Source organism: Aotus nancymaae, unplaced genomic scaffold (assembly GCF_030222135.1).
Source record: "Aotus nancymaae isolate 86718 unplaced genomic scaffold, 86718_ANA_hifiasm-v0.15.2.pri h1tg000051l, whole genome shotgun sequence".
Classification (NCBI taxonomy): domain Eukaryota; kingdom Metazoa; phylum Chordata; class Mammalia; order Primates; family Aotidae; genus Aotus; species Aotus nancymaae.
Window position 1 is genome coordinate 22947538 of NW_026988465.1, and position 23117 is coordinate 22970654.

Below are 23117 nucleotides of genomic sequence, written 5' to 3' on the forward strand. Positions count from 1 at the left end.
CAAAAAATACTGGTCCATTTATTTCACTTATAAATTTGTGAAATTATCAGGTTAGAACATTGTCTCACTTCCCTAGGTTTCAGAACTTCAATGCTGAGCCTCATTTGCAGCTAGCATGCAGATGTGTAACCTTAGGCTTCACCAATCAGTCACAGGTTTAAAAGACTTCTCTTCAGAAATAGGACACAGGAGAGAAGAGACTGCCTAAAGCTGCTGTTTCTGCTGTGACAGATGTCAGATGGCCCAACTTTTGGTAGTAGCAGCAGCCATAGGTTCCAGGTGAGTTGAGTTTTGGTTCAGAAGTGACAGGTGTGACACAGCACCACCTGGCCCTTTCTGCAGCTCAGCTTTGGGATTTGTCCCTGGAAGTGTCATCAGGCATTATTCTATAGCCCTCCCAAGAATGCTAATATCTATCTAATATCCCTTTAAACATAACAGTTAACATGCGATTAACCAGTCAGCTGGCAACTAAGAATTTAGAGTTTCAAACAAAAAGGGTTTTAACCATTTTCTAATGGAGTTTTGTGCATTTTAGGAATTTGGAGTCGTTTTACAACTCTATTGAAAGGTCTTAGGCCTTACTATACTTCCGGTGGACAATAATGCCTCCCCTCCCCCCCCATGCCCACATCTTAATCCCAAAGCATACGAATATGTTTCCTTAAATGGTAAAAAAATAAAATTAAAATAAACTATAAAAGGGAACTGTTCAATGTTACCAAATTAAGGATTTTGAGATTGGACGATACAAAGTAATAAAAAAAAGAGAGAGATTGGATGATTCTTGATTACCTGAGTGGTGCCATTGTAATGACAAGGATCCTTATAGAGTAGAAGCCAGGAGGGTCAGAATCAGAGAAGTGATAAGGGTAGCAGAGTGTCATGCACTTTGGAAACACAGAACTTTTCACAACATTTATTTTAGGAAACATGGAAGTGGTGGCATTTACTCATAAAGTATCTTCCAGTCAGACCTCCAGACTTATTTCCACTTTCTCCTCCAAGCTCTGGGCTTTGAGAGACTAACTGTATGCATCTTATCATTGTGCTACCTGGACCTCCTCCTGCTGGTAGGATTCAGCCAGTGGAAACCCCATGCAGGAGACTGGAGGGAAGAAAGAAAATCAGATGGGGTATTTATTCACCAGTTTCCCTTTCGGGTGTCACAATAGGCTGCTGCATCCCTCTCTCCAGGCCACATGTCCTGTCAGGGACACCCTCTGTGCAGCTGTAATGACTGCTTCCCATACCCCTTCAGGGTTGTAAGTGATCCTTACTATACCTGGATGGAGACACTATGTTTTTAGGTTTCTGTATCCTGCCCTCAATTTGCTAAGAAATCCTCCTCATATTATCCCCTGTGAGTAGACTGTTTCAGGTCTTGACCTTAACAGAATGCAATGTTTTCACTACACAGCGCAAAGTTTATGGCCGCTATATCCAGAAGAATTGATGTAACTTAAATGCAAATTTCTCTGTCACACCTTGTTAACATGCTTCCAACAGCATAAAGTTAATTCTCATTTTCTCCGTTTGCAAGAGGAAGTCCATGTCACTCAGTCAACTGCCAGGCCTGCATTTTGTTCATATATGCATTCCCAGTGTCCATGGCATCAAACTACTTATTGCCACTCGTGTCTGCACACTACTGGAGACCTATACTGCCAACATTACTTGAAATGCCCTGGTTCCCTGTCATTCCCATCTGGCTAACTGCTGATCAGAGTCAGAGCAACAGAAATAAATGTGCATGCTTATGACAAGTGTCATGCAGCTGGGTGTCCTGCTACTTGATCCTCTTCTGCAGATAGGTCTTTTACTCTCACCTGTTCAGAGGCCTCTCTCCTGATGATGCCAGAGTTTTTAGCAGTTTTGTTTTCTGCTAATGTATCCCGAATTTTTTTTATAAAAATATGCAGAAAAAATACATGATAAAAGATGTGTTTATCAATCATCCACCACCTAGATTCAACAGTGTTCTTTACCACCATCTGAGAGTAAATGACAGACTCATGAGACTTTAAACCTATATACTTCAGCATCTAATTGCTAAAAATAAGGGAAATCACATGTAATCTCAATATATCAAATTTTTCTTTAAAAACTTACTAAAGGCCGAGGCGGGTGGATCATGAGGTCAAGAGATCGAGACCATCCTGGTCAACAAGGTGAAACTCCATCTCTACTAAAAATACAAAAATTAGCTGGGCATGGTGGCGCACGCCTGTAGTCCCAGCTACTCGGGAGGCTGAGGCAGGAGAATTGCTTGAACCCAGGAGGTAGAGGTTGCGGTGGGCCGAGATTGCGCCATTGCACTCCAGCCTGGGTAACAAGAGCAAAACTCCATCTCAAAAAAAAAAAAAAAAAAAAAAAAAACTTACTAAATTGGCCGGACATGGTGGCTCATGCTTGTAATCCAAGCACTTTGGAGACCAAGGTGGGCGGATCACCTGAGGTAGGAAGTTCAAGACCAGCCTGACCAACACAGTGAAACCCCGTCTTTAAAAAAAAAAAAAAAAAAAAACTTACTAAAATGACCTATTATCCAGTCCACACTCACGTTTCCTTGATTGTCTCCAAAATGCCCTTTGAAACATCTTTAGAGACAGAATGCAATGAACACATTGTTTAGTTGCTGCGTTACTTTAGTCTCCTTCAGTCTTTTGTTGGCGGCTTTTTGAACAAAGTGATTGTCTCAAATGTCCCACATTCTGGAGGGTTTTTCCCCCTTTTGAGATGTTTAATTGGCTCTTTGATCTCCATACTCTCTTAAACAGCAATTGAGACGTAATGTATTGCAGTTACACCTTTATCAAGGTGTTTCTTTATTTACAATGGATCACAAGCAAAGGTGTGAGTAGCACTGCATATAGGCACCAGGGAAGGAGAGCTAAGCAGAACCTTGGCACAATTAAGGCCTGAAGAATATCTCAGTTTATAGTGTCACTACTCAGTTATTTCCTTTTATATAATCCTTTATATAATCATAAATTAGTTTATAGAATTAGGGCTTGAAGATTATCTCAGTTTGTAGTATTATTACTCAGTTATTTCCTTTTATATAATCCTCTGTATATAATCATATAATAGTTCATAGTATGTGTGCCTAAAGAATATTTCCCTACATATATATATAATTATATCTTAGTTCATAATCAAAGGAATTCCTAGAGTAGACACAGTACAGAATGTGAATTAAGAAATAAGCAGCTTATAATTGGAGGAATGCCTAGAGCAGACGCAGTGCAGAGCATGATTTAAGGGAAAAACAGTTATACCAGGACAAGAATCCATGGCCCAGGCGGCAGCGTTCAGTATTGTAAAGATACCTGCTGTATGGCAGGCTTGGGGCAAGAGCCACTCCTCCTGATAAAGGAGTTGTAGGACCTTGCTCCAGTTCTTGTGGACGGCTGCTCTCAGACTGGCAATCATATATCTTGGTGTCTATTAATTTTATCAGCTCTTGTTACCATGCTGCTCGAAAAGCATTCCCCTATAGAACTCATTGGAAGCTGCCAGCAGGTGGCGTAGACCCTGACAGCTCTGTCACTGCTATGTGACTTAAAGCATCCTCCTATAAATCTTCTTAGTAGCTTGCCCATAGATAGAGGTATTGCATGCTGCACCTCTTCATTGCTCATGGCCCACCTCTGTGCCTTGGTGACCTAAGGGGGTGGAACCCTCCTGCTCACAGCCCTTGCCTCGAAGACCTAATGGGAATGGACCCCTTGCTGCACATTGTCCACCTCTAAGCCTCGGTGACCTAATGGGGGTGGACCCCTTGTTTTATTGCTCACGACCCTATCACTATCCTTAAAGATGACTTCAATCACTGCCCTGTCCCGTAACATATACACAATAAATACTCACGCTTCTGGACATTTGGGGCCTCGCTTGACTCCACTCATAAGTGGTGTGGCCCCCTGAGCCCAGCTGCATTTTCCTTGTACTTCTGTGTCCTGTCTCTTTATTTATTGGATCCTGCGCCTCAGCACAGTATAAGGGACAGCCCACAACCCTGTGGGGCCATCAGCCCTACAAAAGGCACAAAGCAGGCAAACTTATTTTAGTGCTGCTAAATTAGATCATTGAACCAGTAAGGGGGCCAGTCCCTCCACTGCAGACACATTTGTCAGAATGACACCTGCTAATTTGTTTATGCAAATTATGCTGTTTTTGCTAATTACTGGGTATTCTGTGATTACTTAAATGGCTTATTAAGCAGAATGTAATAAAGTTGGGTTAGCACTAAAACTACAACTTCAATTACAAAGCTTAATCATAATAGTAACGAGAAAAACACTACCATAACCACATTTTGAAAGCTTGTAAATGACAATGTAGCTGTTGATGTCCGCAGCCAGCCCACCAGATTTCTAATCTCTGAATACATGATTAACTTACCACCTGTGTTTCATGTATGTCAGCCTTAGTGTAAATTTATACTTTACAGCATTATACACTTACAGCTTTTGGGCACCCACAGCATTAAAACGCACACTATTGCTTAGTAAGTTAAGTTTCCACAATTTCCAGCGTGAGCCCTTCAGGAGAAAACCTAAGCGGTCCTGAAAAGGGCCATTAACAACGCTGCAAAAAAAGTCTGGCCTCACTTAACGGCCAAAGCCTTACAGTGTTCGACCCTGGGGTTTGAGCGTGTAGACTACGTCTGCGGAGGTGACCATCTTGCGCTTGCCATGCTCCGTGTCAGTCACAGCGTCCCGGATCACGTTTTCCAGGAACACCTTGAGCACCACCCGGGTCTCCTCATAAATGAGGCCCGAGATGCGCCTGACACTGCCACGCTGAGCCTAAGCCCTGGATAGCAGGCTGCGTAACGCCCTGAATTACCTTGAGCACGTTGCGATGGCCGTTGGCGTCGCCTTTCCCACGGCCTTTTTCCCCCTTGCCCCAAACAGATGTGATAAACACGTAAGAACTATCCCTAAACAAAAGAATTACTTGCTTTTCGCAGCATTTTATATAACGATGTAGCGCCCCTTTTTGAAAACTGAAAGACCAGGAAAGGCAAGAAAACGCATTCCGTCCCCATTCCTCGACTACTAGTAATGCCAAGGCATAAGAAATAATGGAGTAGGGAGGTTTGCTGTCATTTAGAGAATAAGAATTTCTAAACAAAAGTGTCAAACATGTACACAGAAGAAAGTATCTCGGTTTTTGATGTCTGTATGTGTTTAAAGATCTACTTCTTCCGTATGTGTTAGAGCACTTTCCAAGGTAAAACAAGTCCAAATTCCAAGAAGTAAAAGAATTCGTAATCATATTTATTGTCAAGCCGCCCAGCTAAAGAGAAGTAGTCTGGTTTTTGGTTTCGAATCTCTGAGTGGCTGCTCCCTAACGAATATTGGACATGTTAATCTGAGTCTCAATGGCCCTGTCTGTAAAAAGGGTAAATACTTGTTAATAATGGAGTTACTCTAAGTAAAACACTGGTATATAGATTGTAAATAAATTCTTTTTTTTTTTTTTTTAAGACGGAGTTTTGCTCTTGCCCAGGCTGGAGTGCAACCACACAATCTCGGTTTATTGCAACCTCCGCCTTCCGGATTCAAGATATTGTCCTATCTCAGCCTCCCAAGTAGCTGGGATTGCAGGCATGTGCCACCACGACTGGCTTATTTTTATATTGTTAGTAGAGACAAGATTTCACCATGTTGGCCAGGCCGGTCTCGAACTCTTGACCTCATGTGATTCACCCGTCTTGGCCTCCCAAAATGCTGGGATTACAGCTGTGAGTCACCGCGCCAGCCGGTTGGTAAATGAGTTCATACTGCCATGGGGCTTCGCTAGGTAGTCACAGAGTTTTTTTACAGAGAAAATAATAATACAGCTGTAAAGCGCACCAAAGGATTTTAAAACATTGCCTTTGTAACACCAATACATTTAATATCCTTTCACTTGTACATATTAAGCACTATACAATTAAGCAATGAAGAATTGCACAGAAAAAAAGAATGCAAATTGCCAGAGGCTCCATGTCCTGTTCTTCTCATGTGGAGGACAGAAAGTACCGGCATGACTGTCTTCTGGGGTGATGCAACATGAAACTCAGGGAAAGCTGTCATAAATGTTAACAGGAGAAAAAGGGAATTTACACACAAGCTAAAATAAAGATATAATCACTACTAACTTTTTAGATCATGGATTTTTGAGGCCAAGTCAGCAATACCTAAAAAAAAAATCATGTACCTGAATAAATAAATGAATTATGGCCTAATGAGCACATGACCACAAAAAAAGCCAAGAGTGCAAACAACTATTTGTGAAAAAAGAAACAGAAAAAAATTGTTAAACTGTGGAATTCCAAGCAGTAAAAGCAGCCATCCTTTCACAGCCTATTTCTACATTATTTTGAAATAACTAGATTTTTTTTTTTTTTTTTTTTTTTTGAGTTGGAGTCTCACCCTATCTCCCTGGCTGGAGTGCAGTGGCACGATCTCAGTTCACTGCAACCTCTGCCTCCCATGTTCAGGCAATTCTCCTGCCTTAGCCTCCCTAGTCATTGGGATTACAGGCGCTTGCCGCCACCAAGCCCGGATAACTTTTGTATTTTTAGTAGAAACGGGATTTTGCCACATTGTTCAGGCTGATGAAATAACTATATTAATGAGAAATTGTGCCAGGCACGGTGGTTTATGCCTGTAATCCCAGCACTTTGGGAGGCAGAGGCAGGCAGTTCACCTGAGGTCAGGAATTCGAGACCAACCATGGCCAACATGGTGAAAACTTCGTCTCGACTAAAATTACAATATTAGCTGGGCTGGCTAAGACATTCCATCTGCTACACACTTGAGCCCACCTCAGGCTTCATGCTGAGGCATGCGTTTCCCAGGCTGCGCCAGCCAATGACTCTGCATGCCAGAGATTCCAGATTCAGCCCATTCCTGCCTTACAAACAGCTCCTATGTGGACAGTCTGCTCTGGGCCCTCTGCAGAGCCCTCAAACAGTTGTCAGACCTGCATTGTGGTCAGTACGCTCTCCATGAATATTTGTTTTATTTAATTTAATTTTAATTTTAATTTTTGATAGGATTTGGAGTGCAGTGGCTTGATCATGGCTCACCGCAGCCTCCACCTCCTAGGCTCAAGCAATTCTCCCACCTCTGCCTCCCGAGTAGCTAGGACTACAGATACACACCACTATACCCAACTAATAATTTTATTTTTTTTGTAGAGACAGGGTCTCGCCATATTGCCCAGGCTGGTCTTGAATTCCTGGCTTCAAGTGATCCTCCTGCCTTGGCTTCTCAAAGTACTGGGATTATAGGCATGAGCCATTGTGTCCATCCATGCCTTTTTAAAATTTTTTTATTTTTTAAATTTTTATTATTATTTTGAGACAGTGTTGCTCATTCTGTCAACCAGGGTTGAGTGCAGTGATGTGATTTCAGGTCACTGCAACCTCCCTCTCCTGAGTTCAAGCGATTCTCCTGACTCAGCCTCCCAAGTAGCTGGGGTTACAGGCACCCAACACCAGGCCAGGCTAATTTTTGAATTTTTAGCAGAGATGGGGTTTTGCCAGGTTGTCCAGGCTGGTCTCAAAGTCTAGACCTCAGGTGATCTGCCTGCCTTGGCCTCCCGAAGTGCTGGGATTACAGGCATGAGCCATCTCACCCGGCCCATCCATGCTCATTCTTGCTCCCACTTTCCTTTATTCTTTACAGGCTTTTTTTTTTTCCTGTCAATCTCTTACACATCAAATTCCACCTTGGCATCTGCTTCTTGTGTTATGGAACCAAACTGGGATCAGCTCACCTGGTTCCTCCTTTGTTCATTGTTCTCTCGTGGCACAATGGCTACCAGGAGTACCCTTCCTGCAGTCCCAAGAAGTAAAAAATTGTGTTGCTGAAAGAGCCTTTGCCTCAGTGCTAATTTTTCTTTATGGTACCGAGCATCTATTTCCAACACTACCCGAGGCCAGGAGTTCAAGACCAGCCTGGGCAATATAGCAAGACCCAATCTGTATGAAATTTAAGAAAATTAGTCAAGCATGGTGTTGCACACCTGCAGCTGGGATTTACAGGCATGCGCCACCATGCCCAGCCAATTAGTGGAAAAAGGGTTTCACCATGTTGGTCAGGCTGGTCTCGACCTCCTGACCTCAAGTGATTCACCTGCCTTGGCCTCCCAAAGTGCTAGGATTAGAGGCATGAGCTGCTGTATCTGGCCACAAACTGTTTTTGTTAAAGACAGGGTCTCACTCTGTCACCCAGGCTGGAGTGCAGTGGCACAATCATAGCTCACTGCAGCCTTGAACTCCTGGGTTCAAGCAGTCCTTCCACTTAACCTTCCATGGAGTTAGGACAAGAGGAACTTTTCCACTTCCCACAATTCCCTCCTCTTTTACTTTATAGTTTTTCTTTCTCAACCTTTTTAAACATGTTTTGGCTTAGTTGTTCTGCCTGAGTTTTTAAAAGAAAAACCTCTCTCTTTTCTCTTTACACTATTTCTTTTAGTTTTACTTCCCATCTCTCTCTCTCTTTCACACACACTTTCTCTTACTATTTTCGCTGGAGGGGGACTTGCCTTGGGCCGCTGCTTGTGCTGCTGACTATAATTACCTTCTTGCTTAACACCTTGCTGAATGACTTTTCAGAGCTAAGTGCCTGGAATTTTTCTTGAAGAAATTCAAGACTTTTTTTAATGTTCACGCTTGTGTGGGCCTGCAGGCTACTGCATCTTCTCTCACTTGGAGCACCTGAATTGACAGAGACAGTATTTACACATGCAATCCATACTATCTTACTCATCAGTTCCACTCCTGATATATTCCCAATAAAAGTGAGGACTTATGCTGGCTGGGCAGGGTAGCTGACCACCGTAATCCCGGCACTTTGGGAGGCTGAGGTGGGTGGATCACCTGAGGTCAGGAGTTCAAGAACAGCCTGACCAACACAATGAAACCCCATCTCTACTAAATATAAAGAAAAATTAACCAAGCCTGGTGGCATGTGCCTGTAATCCCAGCTACTTGGGAGACTGAGGCAGGAGAATTCCTTGAACCCAGGAGGTTTCAGTGAGTCATGATTACGCCATCACACTCCAGCCTGGACAACAAGAGCAAAACTCTCTCTCCAATTAAAAAAAAAAAGAAATGAGGGCTTATGTCCACCAAAATTCATTTATAGAATTTCATAGCAACTTAATTCGTGATAGCTAAAAATGAGCCAGATGTTCAACAGCAGTAGAATGGATAAATAAAATTGTGGATATCTAATATAATGGATTATTACACAGTAATGAAAAATAACAGTCACTATCTGCAATAACATGGGTAAACCTCCCAGACATAAAAGAAGCCAGATGATCAAGAGATCTCATTAACTGAGTAAAGGAATCAATAAGAAGGGAAGCTGCAGGAGTCTACTTAGAATTATGAAAATCATTAGGGATGCAGAGTGAGGATTTTTTTTTTTTTTTGAATCAGGGTCTCACTCTGTCATTCAGGTGGGAGTGCAGTGGGGCAATGTCAGCTCATTGCAGCCTCAACCCACACCCCTGTCCCAAGACCCCTGGGCTCAATCAGTCCTCCCCCTCAGTCTCCCGAGTAGCTGTAGCAACAAGCATGCACCACAAAACCCAGCTAATTTTGTGTATTTTTTGCAGAGACCAGAGCTCCCTATGTTGTTCAGGCTGGTCTCGAACTCCTGGCCTCAAGCAATCCTCTTGCCTCAGCCTCTCAAAATGTTGTGAGAGGGCACAGTGAGGGTGTTTTTGAGGACTGTGGTAAACAGCCTCCTCATATTCATGTCCTGTATAATCCTCTCCCTTTGAGCATGGGCTGGACCTAGGGGCTATTGGGACTCTTTTCTTTTCTTTCTTTCTTTCTTTTTTTTTGAGACAGAGTTTCACCTTCTAGGCCAGGCTGAAGTGCACTGGTGTGATTTCAGCTCACTTCAACCTCTGCCTCCCAAGTTTAAGCAATTCTCCTGCTTCAGCTTCCCAAGTAGCTGGTATTACAGGCATGTTCCACTACGTCCAGCTGATTTTTGTGTTTTTAGTTGAGACGGTGTTTCACCTTATTGGTCAGGCTGGTCTTGAATTCCTGACCTCAAGTGATCCACATACCTCAGCTTCCTAAAATTCTGGGATTACAGGTGTGAGCCATCGTGCCTTGCTAGACCTAGGTGCTATTTTCTAAGCAGCAACAGAATACGTGAAAGTGATGGGATGTCACTTCTGGGATTAGGTTATAAAAAAGGACTGTGATCTCTCTCTCATTTTCTTTTTATCTCTCTTCCTCTTTCTCCTCCCTGGCCCTGGGGAAAGCCAGCTGCTTCTTATGAAGAGGTCCAAGCAAACAGGAACTGAGGTCTCCAGCCAACAGAGAGGACCTGAGACCTGCCAAGAGCCATGGAAGTGAGTTTGAAAGAGGATCCTGAAGCCCTGAGAGAGCTGTAGCCCTGACTGACAGCTTCATTGCATCCTCGTGAGAGCCTGAGCCAGAGGACACAGCTAACCTCACCCGGATTCCAAGCCCACTGAAACTGTGAGGAAAAAAAACTGTATTGTTTATTAAGCTGCTAAATTTGGGGCGATTTTTACCCAACCATAGGTAACGAATACAAGGATATTGCTTATTACTCAAAATCACTATATAAAGCCCCTGAAAAATTGAAAGCTGCAACTAGGGAAATACTGAGAGTCTCCAAGAACACTCTGTTTCTTCTTAGAGACAGTGAGAAAAGCACCTACATGTGTTTTCCTTTTAGTTTTGGCCACCAGGATGCTTAGAGCCAAATGTATGACCCAATTTTAATAACTGTGTAAGCCCCTATGACCTACTTATCTGTGTTCTTATTCCGGGCCTTTTATTTTATTCTGACTTTTTCTCTTTTTTATTTTGAAACAAGACGAAGTTTTGCTTTTATTGTCCAGGCTAGAGTGCAGTGACCTGATCTCAGCTCACCGCAAACTCCGCCTCCCAGGTTCAAGGGATTCTCCTGCCTCAGCCTCCAGAGTAGCAGCTGGGATCACAGTCATGCACCACCACGCCTGACTACTTTTGTACTTTTAATAGAGACAGGGTTTCTCCATGTGGGTCAGATTGGTCTTGAACTCCCAACCTCAGGTGATACACCTGTCTCAGCCTCCCAAAGTGCTGGGATTACAGGCGTGAGCCACCGCGTCTGGGCCTGACTTTTCCTTTTCTTTGTACTGATTTTATTAGCTGATCTATATTTTTCTATATGATATGAATTATGGTAAGCCACGTCAAATTCAGCTTACAGAGAAGCAAGGCATTCGTACTTTTTTGTTTGTTTGTTTGAGACTCTTACTCCATGGCCCAGGATGGAGTGCAGTGGTGCGATCTAGGCTCACTGCAACCTTCCCCTCTCGGGTTCAAGTGATTCTCGTGCTTCAGCCTCCCAAGTAGCTGGAATTACAGACGCGAACCACCATGCCTGGCTAATGTTTTACTTTTATTTTTAGCATAGATGAGGGTTTCACCACGTAAGCCAGGCTAGTCTCGATCTACTGACCTCAAGTGATCCACCTGCCTCGGCCTCCCTATGTGTTGGGATTGCAGGCGTGAGCCACCGCTCCCAGCCCATAAATCATTTTATTAAATAGTTTTTTAATTTAAAAACATAGTTTTGCACGTTAAACAAAAGAAGTTTTGCACAGGTTGAACACAAAGTTCCTGCAGCTGGTGGTGGGAAGATCAGGTCATAGGAGGGTGGCTCAGCTCAGGAGCCTCAAGCATTGGCCAGGGATGATTTGGATTGGGTAAGAAATATCAAGTGATAACGGCGAAAAAGGGAAAAAGGATGGCAACCGATTGCCATCCCCACTGGGAGGGGCCGGCCGAGGGCTCCCCCCGTCACCCACAGTGGGATCATTGCAAGGTGTCCCTGGCACCGGTTCCCCCAAGTCCCTCACCCCGGTCCCGCCCCTCACCCCGGCCCTGCAGCCACCCAGGCCCCGCCCTTCACGCGCGCCATGACACGCCGCCTTTGTCTCCGCCGGCCAATCCGGCCTCCCAGGTGGTTGCGCGCTCCGCCCTCTCCTTCCGCGCCTGCGCGCGCCTTCCTAGCTCCCCGCCGCCTCGCTCCTTTCCGGGCGGTTGGGCCGCGCGCTTTTCGGCGCGGAAGCAAGCGACGAGAGCAAGCGACCGCGCCAATGGGGCGCCTCTGGGTCGGCCCCGACAGGCAGAGGCTGAGGTGGAGGCGGAAGGAGGCGGTGGCGCCCTTCCTGCTGATAGTGTCGGTGTTGCAGTAGGAGCGGGTGGCCTGGTAGCCGTGTGCACCTTCGGGATCCTGCTCTCCATCTACGCCAACCACATGGAGCGGAAGAAGGAGCGGAAGGAGAAGAGGGACCCCGAGCACCGGGCCCTCTGCAACTGGTGAAGTGCTCCGCCGCCCTTACCTCTAGGTAGCCGGCATTGGGAATTGGGCAGGAGAGGCCGCGCGGGGCAAGGGCGGAGGCTCGGGGTGGGGAGCTCGAGGCAGGAGCTCGGACCTGGGGGCGCGGGGACCGAGCGGCTGGGGAACGGACTGGGTTGGGGCCCGGCCGGGCGGGGGGCGGCGGCTGGGCGCTAGCCCAGGCCGCGCGGCGAAGGTTAAGAGGCCTCGAGACCGCCAGGGAGGGATGAGGTCACAATACAACTGGAGGCCGGGGCGGTGGGGGTGCGGTTGGTCGGGCGGGGGCCGCGCTGGGCTGGCCAGCGCGAGGGTCTGAGGAGGTTGGGTCTGTGCCGGCCTGACAGTTTTCCTGGTTCTCGGGAGGCGAGCAGGGGGTGTGGGACCCTGTCCGCCTCACTCGCGAGGCCAGCGGCCACCTCTTGTCCCCCCATCGCTGCAGCCGAGGCTTTGGGGCTAGCGCGGACTCCGGGGGCTTGCGTTTCCCAGTGTCTTCCTGGTGCTAGGACAGGTGTTTCCGTGGTTAGGTCTCTTTGTACTCAAGCGCTAGTGAGAATTTGCAGACTTCCTGGGACGGTGAGATTTTCGGGCAAACACGAATTTGACCCCACTCTGGAAGAAGATGTCGGCACTTAACATATCTGATTTCTTGGATTTCCCCTGTATATTTCAGTGTGCCAGGAGTGGGAAATGGTCTGAGTTTGGGTCTGAGCTAACGCTTCATTGGAGTAAAGGACAAGTATGTTATGTGTATGGTGGTGTTTTAGGCATTGGGATGACTTTTAAACGTTGTTGCTTGTTAGTATAATAGGATACAACAGATTAAGATGTCGTTGCTTATTAATGTAATAGGATACCCACAACAGATTAAAACGTTGTTACTTATTAGTGTAATAGGATACCCACAACAGATTAAAAACACGTGCTTTGCTAAACTTGCGTGATCGGTTTGTTACGGATCATTTTAGGTTTTTTTTTTATTGAATATTGTAATTGGTTTGTCTGTTACGTTTTATTTTAAAGCATTAAATTTTCCTAGGCAAGTTACTTTGAAAAATGGAGAAATTTACATTTTAAAGGTTGCTGCTCTTTTTTTTGGTTTGTTTTTTTAGGAGGGATTAAAAACATAAGAAGTTGAAGGAATGATTTCAGAATTGATAGGTTACGATATTAATAGAGACTATGTCTAATATTTAGATGTTTGTTAACATGTTTGTTAACAGTAGTCACATTTGAGCAATTTCTTCCCCTCCTGTTGATTGGTAAATTGATATGTAGACAGAAATGTATAGCTCACTAGTTTATTTCAACTCACATATTGTTGATTACATGAACAAGGTAGCATTGGAGTTTCTCTTGTTATTGGTTACAAACTTCAGGGTGTGATCTTTCCACTTAGTCTTCTCGTGGACCAGATACTCTATCTCATTTGCTCTTAAACCAAAATCCTGTAGCTTTTTACAGGGGAAATAATTATCACATGGCCAAATGAAACATTTTGAAAATGCATTTAAAATGTAGGTATTAGCTTACCGAGGAAAATACATAGATGTGACAAAAAGCTCACATTTGTTGTTGGTGTTTATTCCGAACCAAGTTAATAGGCTGATGAGACTCTCAGTACCCTTTGAGAAACATTGAGTGTCTTTTATGCAAAATTTTTATGTTATTTCCACTTTGGGAAAGGACTTTTAAACTCATAAGTACCTTCCACCTGAAGTTAGTTGAATGAATAAATATATAAGGAAAACATTATGCAGCAGCACATTTCTAGTATTTAAGAAACAAGAAGAACTAAAAATAACTTTTGATCCTAGATTAATATGGAATTTAAGCAGAATTATGATCAATTTTGGATTTGTTTTTGAAACAAGTAGTCTAAAATAAATGGATCTTTTAACATTGGGGCGTGGAAGGAGGACTTTACTGTATGCTTAAGTTCTTAAAATTGATTTTCTTTGAAAAGGAGAGTTTTGAACTGTTTAATAAGCATACAATCTAAATATTCTCATAGTGATATATCCTGCAAGAGCTGTGTGTTTGTGCATCATAAAACATCAAGAAGCATTAAAAGTATATATAAGTACATATAAGACTAAAGGTAACTGAATCTCTTTTTAGTTTTAAATGTGAATTTAATGTGTTGTGACTGAAAGTGTTGTTTCAATGTGTAGTTGTGGACATAAAACAGTTTAACTTAGATGCTTGTTAAAGGATAGGTAAAAATAAGATATGCTAATAAGAGTAAATAACTTACTTGCTATCTATACAGTGAAATTATTTTAAGAAATTTGTTCAGTTTGATCAGCCTGTTGATAAACTACTTGCAAAAATCAAGTAGTTTATAAACTACTCATTTAATGAATTTACAGGTCAACGTATTTTGTAAATAGTTTATAAACAGGCTGATCAAAATCACATGTATATATGCATATATAATAACATATATATACATATATACATAGACTAATTTTCTTTTGGAAGCAGGTAGACAAAACATTGAAAGTTTTATTTTGTCAAGCTGAAAGAGAATTTAAATGAAAGCTGATTATTGGACACCTCAAGTTAGTTTATTTTGAGTAGTGATTACCATGTAGCAGTGCTAATCAAAGATGTGACACTTAGGAAAAGAAAGTTTGAGCCCAGACCGGGCCCAGTGGCTCATGCCTGTAATACTAGCACTTTGGGAGGCTGAGGCGGGCAGAACACCTGAGGTCGGGAGTTCGAGACCAGCCTGACCAACATAGAGAAACTCAGTCTTTACTAAAAATACAAAATTAGGTGGGTGGGCATGGTGGTGCATGCCTGTAATCCCAACTACTCAGGAGGCTGAGGCAGGAGAATTGCTGGAACCCAGGAGACAGAGGTTGTAGTAAGCTGCGATCACGCCATTGCACTCCACTCTGGACAAGAGCGAAATTCCGTCTCAAATAAATAAATAAGAAAGTTTGAAGCCACCTGGCTCACGCCTGTGATCCCACCACTTTGGGAGGCTGACGTGGGTGGATCATCTGAGGTCAGGAGTTTGAGACCAGCCTGACCAACATGGAGAAACCCCGTCTCTACTAAAAATACAAAATTAGCTGGGCATGGTGGTGCATACCTGTAATCTCAGCTACTCTGGAAGCTGAGGCAGGAGAATCACTTGAACCTGGGAGGCTGCACTCCAGCCTGGTCAACAAGAGCGAAACTCCATCTGAAAAAAAAAAAAAGAAAAAAACAAGTTTGAGCCCAGAGAAAAGTTAACAGATGAAAAAGATTCTGAAGAAAGCCCTCTTCCAGGGTCCAGTGTCAGCACGTAGTTTTGGATTGCTTATACTCAACTTGATTCTCATTTCACAATCCTCAAATGTCCTAATCCACACAGAATAAGACAGAGGTTTAAGAGAGAATCTTGAGGGGCATGTGTTATCTATGTGTAAAGTCTCCTATTGTTTTGGGGCCATAATGATGTAAAGGGCCAGACTTTTAGATTTCTAAAGAAATCTTTTCCCAAAATTAGGAAGATAAAATAGAAATGCTGATTTTTTTTTTTTTTTTTTTTTTTTTTTTTTTTTTTTTTTTTACACTGAGTCTCAGTCTGTCGCCAGGCTGGAGTGCAGTGGTGATTTCAGCTCACTGCAGGCTCTGCCTCCTGGGTTGAAGTGATTCTCCTGTGTCAGCTTCTTGAGTAGCTGGGATTACAGGTATGTTCCACCACACCCAGCTAATTTCTGTATTTTTAGTAGAGACAAAGTTTCACCATGTTGGCCAGGATGGTCTCGATCTCTTGACCTTGTGAGCCACCTTGCCTGGCCTGATTTTTTATTTCTACCAGGTACAGCCAATAAAAACAAATATCACATCACTGTCTCCTGTCACCATCATTTCATTTAACGAAAGGATATTTTCACTCAAAAAATTGGAGAACAGAATCTCTCACAATAAATTTTATTTTTTATTTTTCTGAGACGGAGTCTTGCTCTGTCGCCAGGCTAGAGTGCAGTGGGACGATCAGTCTTGGCTCACTGCAACCTCTGGGTCCTTGGTTCGAGTGATTCTCCTGCCTCAGCATCCTGGTTAGCTGGGACTACAGGCGTGCACCACCACGCCCAGCTAAGTTTTGTATTTATAGTAGAGACGGGGTTTCACCATGTTGGCCAGGATGGTTTCGATTTCTTGACCTCGTGATCTGCCCACCTCGTCCTCTCAAAGTGCTAGGATTACAGGCATGAGGCACTGCACCTGGCCAGAATAAAAGATCTTTAAATTGAATCATTTAGTTATATTCAAAAGTTTACTTTCAGATTATCATGGCTAACATGGTGAAAACCTGTCTCTACTAAAAATATAAAATTATCTGGACGTGGTGGTGCATACCTGTAATCCCAGCTACTCCGAAGGCAGAGGCAGGAGAATCACTTGAAGCCTGGAGGCAAAGGTTGCAGTAAGCGGAGATGGTACCGTTGCACTCCAGGCATGGTGGCTCATGCCTGTAATCCCAGCAATTTGGGAGACTGAGGCAAGTGGATCACCTGAGATCAAGAGTTCGAGACGAGCCTGGCCAACATGGTGAAACCTGTCTTTACCAAAAATGCAAAAATTAGCTGGGCGTGGTTGGGTGTGCACCTGTAGTCTCAGCCACCTGGGAGGCTGAGACATGAAAATTGCTTTGAACCTGGGATGCAGAGGTTGCAGTGAGCTGAGATCGCACCACTGCACTCCAGCCTGGGCAACAGCAAAACTCCATCTCAAAATGAAATTAAAAGTAAAAAAGCAAAAAACAAAGAAACAAAAGCAATGCATTTAAAATATTTGAGAGGAAAAAAGCAAAAGGAAAAAAATGTAAATTGTCTATAATGCTCATACCCAGGACAACAATCCTTGGACTAGAGTTTCTCATTTTGTGTATAGACTTGAAACTTTTTAAATGCCATTTTATTTTTTAGTCTGGTTGCGGTGGCTTATGCTTGTAATCCCAGCAGTTAGGGAGGCCAAGGTGGGTGGATCACGAGGTCAAGAGATTGAGACCATTCTGGCCAACATGGTGAAATCCCTTCTCTATTAAAAATGCAAAAATTAGCTAGGTGTGGTGGCACATACCTATAGTCCCAGCTACTACTAGGGAGGCTGAAGCAGGAGAATCACTTGAACTCGAGAGGTTGAAGTTTGCAGTGAGCTGAGATCCCGCCACTGCACCCCAGCCTGGGCGACAGAGCAAGCCTCTGTCTCGGGGGAAAAGCAAAAGCCATTTTATTTTTTAATTAAAATTGGTTTGTTTTCTTTTCCTCCTCAGAAAGGATAAAAATGTTATTGATTAGTAAGACTGCAGTTTTATGTTGATATTTTGAAATTTTAGGGTGGTGCTTGTTTGCTCCTATAACTAAGCACATTCAGTACTATCAGAACTAATAGGCTTATGCAATAATGTGACTGCTTTATGCATATATCAGCATTAGTACATATTGTAAAGTTTTTATTTTTTACCAAAAAGTTTACAGCTACCAAGTATTCACATTCCTTAACGTTATTACAGAATTAATTTAGAAATATACTATTTTTAAAAAGTCTGGACAGGTGTAATTAAATCCTTAGATAGCATTAATGTACTATTTAAAAAACACACAGAAACATTATCATTTGCAAAACATGGTTTATCATCTACTCATCTTTGTGAATCAGGTTTTTCTTGACACCATGCAATCAGAACAAAACAAATTTGACATAAGCCTGCCTAATCATCCGTAATTCAAAGTTTAAGTTCATCAGAAGAATTTTATTGTTCTCTTACATTAGAGTTGTGTGTGTGTGTGTGTGTGTGTGTGTGTGTGTGTGTGTTTTGAGATAGAGTGTCACTCTGTTGCCCAGGCTGGAATGCAGTGGCACAATCTCAGCTCACTGCAACCTCCTCCCAGTTTGGAGCGATTCTCCTGCTTCAGACTCCTGAGTAGGTGGGACTACAGGCATATGCCACCATGGCCAGCTAAGTGTGTGTGTGTGTGTGTGTGTGTGTGTGTGTGTGTGTGTGTGTGTGTGTCTCATTTTTAGTAGAGACATGGTTTCACCACGTTGTTCAGGCTGGTCTCAAACTCCTGACTTCAAATGATCCGCCCACCTTAGCCTCCCAAAGTGCTGTGATTACAGGCATGAGCCACCGTACTGGGCCACATTTGAGCTTTAAAATACACTGGTAGAATAAAATACTGCTTTAATCTGTTTCTAATAGATCCACATGAAATTCATTTAGAAAAAATGTTCTTGTATGAAAATATTTAAAGCTACTGGATTATGATTTATAAGTTTTATTTTGTAGTTAGCATCTCTAGGGGAATTTCAGGGACCCTTGCTGTCTTGTGATTAGTGATCCTTTTAAAAATGATTGTATTTGAGAAGTAAAGTAGTAGAAAATCTATGACAAATTAGGGAATTAAAGTAGACATTCTACTCAACTCCACTGTGTTTAAAGATTTTAATTACTTTGTGTACATTGTGCTACTGGTTAAGATCTGAGACTCTAGAGTCAACCTGAGTTGAGGTGTTGGCTCCGTCACTTGATCTCTTGTCTCAGTTTCTTCCTCCATAAAATGAGGGTAATAATAGTGTTAACTCATAGGATTATTGTGAATATGAAGTGCACTAGTACATGTAAACAGGCCTGTTCCCTGGCATAAAGGTACTCATAAAATATAAGTTATTATTTTACAACATGGTTGAGATCTTACTTTATGTTTAATACGTCTTTTCTTCACTTAACATATTGCGACTGGGTGTGGTGGCCATAATCCCGGCACTTTGGGTGGCTGAGGTGGGTGGATCATCTGAGGTCAGGAGTTTGAGACCACTCTGGCCACCATAGTGAACCCTGTCTCTACTAAAAATATGAAAATTAATCCCAGCTCCTTGAGAGGCAGAGATTGCAGTGAGCCAAGATTGTGCCATTATACTCCAGCATGGGCGACAGAGTGAGACTCTGTCTAACAAAAAAAAAAAAAAAGAAAACACATATCACAACTATTTTCCCATGTTGTTAAAAATTCCACCAGCAATGTAAGAGAATATTGGGTGCCCTGTACCCTGGCCAATATTGGGCATTCTCACTTTTTAGATATTTTCCAGTGTGATATATGAAAACTGTCATGCCATTGTTTTGAGTTGCATTTTCTCCAAGCATCAGCGAGGTTTAATGGTTTTCATATTTTTAAAAAGTATTTTTTAATTTATAATCACCTTGTTTGATAATGAAGTTTTCACGTTTTTATTAACTGTGTTTCTTCTCCTGCTTAGATATATCTTAGAATTTTTCACATTTATTTAGACAAATGCTAGTACAAAGTTCTTTTTAAGTCTATGAAAATTTTAATGACTTTTCTTGGTAATTTTTATCTGTAGGTTCAATTTTAAAAGGGTATTTCCTATTCTGATATCATGTAAATAAGTGTAATTTGTTTTAAAAAATGTGACTTCTTTAATCCCCTAGATTGTAGTTTACTCGGTGTTACATTAGTCTTCTGGATATTGTCTGTTCATACGTTTGCCCATTTTTCCCCCTTCCGGGTTGCTTATCTTTTCTTCTTACTGCTTTATAGGAGTTCTTTAGATATCACAATGGTTAATCTTCTGTTATATGTGTTACACGTATTCTCTCCTCATTTGTTACTTGTCTTTTAATTTTGTTTGTGGTGTCTTTATAAAAGTTTTAACTTACGTGGTCAGATCTTTCACTTAAAAAAACTTCTTCATTACTCAACTTGAAAATCTTTTACTTCTTTATAGCTTTGGTTTTTTTTGTTTGTTTGTTTAGCAAAATCTCTACCGTCCCAAGATTATCTTTAAAAATTTTTCATATATTTTATGTGAACTTTTTTTTTCACACTGAGCTCATTTAGTTTGTATGGAATTTCCTTTTGTGTCTAGTTTGAGGGTAGGAATCTAACTTTTTCCCAAATGGATAAGCTTTTGTGTGTCTCAGTTCACTGACCTGTTCATATTTCAAATGCCCCAAGGTCTTCCTGCATCCATAAGGCCTCTTTCTGGATTCTCAGTTTTGTTCCAGTGACAGGTCTGTCTGTGTTTATTCCATTACTTCCCCTCCCCTGTGGCTTTTATAAAAGTTTGACATCTGATAGGGCAAATATGCTCATTTTCAAATTTTTCTTAGCTAGTCTCATGAGTTTACTGTTTCTGGTGAATTTCAGAATCATGTTGATGAGTTTTGTTCTAAACACATGTATTACAAAGGTAGTGTTAGAGTAAATTAGTTGAGGAAAAAGCCTCATATCATCTCTTCCTGTTTTCATTTCTCTTTTCACCTTTAATTCTGGGTCTGAAGAGACTTTATCATGATATGTAGTATATGTATACTCAGGCTCTTGTAACAATTGGCAGTATAGTATGGTCTCTTTCTTACTGGCATTAATTTAATGATTAAGGACTATTTAATCAAGTTGGTAACTGTACTTGGCAGTATAGTATGATCTCTTTTTCTTGTCATTAATTTAATGATTAAGGACTATTTAATCAAGTTGATAACTACTTAACTCGTATGTTAGATAAGAAGGATGTTTCTAGTTTCTGAGAGTACACATGAAGGTAGTGCTTTTACTCTTGTTTTATTTGAAAAATGTTTCAGGGGCATTCTATTTTTTTGAAAAACTCTTTGAGGTAACACGTAATTGTGAAAATTTCATACAATATTGCGGCATATAAAGAAGAAAGTGCTTTTTGAGAGGGTGAGAATTTTGTTCTCCAAACTTTTCAGTCATTGACGTGCTTCCTTGTTACTTCTGCCATGTATTTCTAACATCTGTACTGTTAATTCATACCAGTTTTCTTACAGTTTACTAAAGAAATCCAAAAATCCTTAGTGATAAGAGCTGTGAACTTGTACATTGATATATATTACATAAATATATAACGTTGATGTTTTATGTGCATTGCTGTATATTAAGAAAACACTGGCACAGTGAGTGGAACTATAGGTTCTGAAATCAAGGTTTCATGGTTTTAAATCCTGATTCTGCTATGTCCTCCCTCAGTGATACTAGATAATAAACTTAAGCCTCCGCTTCCATTTTATTTATTAAATGAGGTTAGTATGCCACCTCCCTTGTAAGGTTATTATCAAATTAAACAGCAGGTGTACAATCAGTCAGCACAGCCCTAGTACATAGGTGTTCCACAAATACTATCATTCAATATAATAACTTGTGAATACCTTGTGACTCCTTCAAAGCTAGTTCTCACACAAGCATCTCATTTTAAAAGTGTTTACATAGTATTCACTGTAAGAATATACTATGATTTATGAAACAGCATTTTGTAATTACTTTTTGGCCTTTTTTGTAAAAAAAAAAAAAAAAGCAACAAATAACAGGATTGGTTTCTAATATGTGTCACCAGATTTCCCTCCCAAAGGATTGTATTAATTTGCTGTTCTGTCGATCTAGACTTCATGATTTAATTATTTGGTGGGGGGCAATAGTGGGTTTGAAAATAATACTTGTTTTTGTTTTAGTTAACATTATTCACTAGCTGTTAAGGAACACATTAATTACTATTCCTGTGCAATTTTGTGAGGTAAGTAAGCCTGCCTCTCTTCTGTGTGTGTGTGTGTGTGTGTGTGAGTGTGTGAGAGAGAGATGCAATTTATGTGTGTGGTATTAGAAATTGAGAAATTATGGTAATTTCATATTATTCTGGTCAGGGATCCTTGGAATATCAGAAGTGTCTCCAATCTATAGCCACTGTTTTCAAGTCTATAGGGTCCATGGGAGAAAGATTTGTATTAAATATTTTCACTGACAAATGGAAAACAAAAGGACTGTGTATTTTGTTCTTAACTAGGACTTGGGCAGCAAACTCCAGGGTAGAAGACTGGAATGAGCCCAGCTGGCTTATGTGGAAATGCTGGGGTTTTTTTTGGAATCCAGTTAAGCTTAAATTGTTTCAAACTAAAGCAGGCCATGAGATGAACCCTTTTCATCTCCCCAGTTCTCAAACACACTTAGATCTTCCCCACATTTCACTCCTTTCTGTCAGTTGTCCTGGGTCATGTAACCAGAGCGAGCCCATTTGCCCTGGCTGACTGCTGATCTGGCCTTGGACACCTGCCCTGGCCTCTCCTGCCCACGCATTAGGTTTGGCCCTGACTGTCCCTGACAGTGTGGGGTATAGGAGGGAGTGATGACCTTCTCAACCACTTCAGTCACATGGAAGAAGGAGAAAAGTGAGCTCGCATCTGTGTGCTGACCTTTTAACAGTGATGCTGCCCAGTGATACACAGACCCAGTGTTCTCACATCTGCATTCTTCCTTCCTGAGAATCAGGAGAAAGAAGAACTCAGGCTTGATTTCTCACCTCAAAAGACGGCACATAAAAACTTGCAGCCATTCTCAGAAGCAATGGTTTTCTGTTGGCTTATTGCCTGTGTCAAATCAGCCAGAAAGAGGTGGAGTAACAACTCACTTGCTGAGAATTACACACAATCCATGTCCCCCACCACTCCACTGCTGCTCCTCAGCTACACATCAACCTGCAGAGAGTGACTTCTTACTCTTGAGACGCTCTTTCCTCTTGCTTAATGGTTCATGACATGTTCTTCATTTTCTTTCTCTCACTCTCTCTTTTTTTGCTGGCTTATTCTCCTGTATTTGGCCATTAAATGTTGATGTTCCACCAATCAGCCCTAGGCCCTTCTGTCATTCTTCTTTGCCTAAGCAGTCACAGCCATGTTCATGGCCTCAGTCATGGGCA

At 42.0% G+C, this 23117-nt stretch overlaps 1 long non-coding RNA gene across 2 annotated transcripts in view; it reads left to right on the top strand.

Annotated features, from left to right (window-relative positions):
• The first annotated feature begins 12107 nt into the window (after positions 1 to 12107).
• Positions 12108 to 23117, top strand: part of LOC105721515 (uncharacterized) — a 54433-nt gene continuing 43423 nt past the window's right edge. For both annotated transcript variants that reach the window (XR_010337558.1, XR_010337557.1), the window contains exon 1: positions 12108 to 12399. This is a non-coding gene — a long non-coding RNA (uncharacterized LOC105721515). The remainder of the gene's footprint in view (positions 12400 to 23117) is intronic.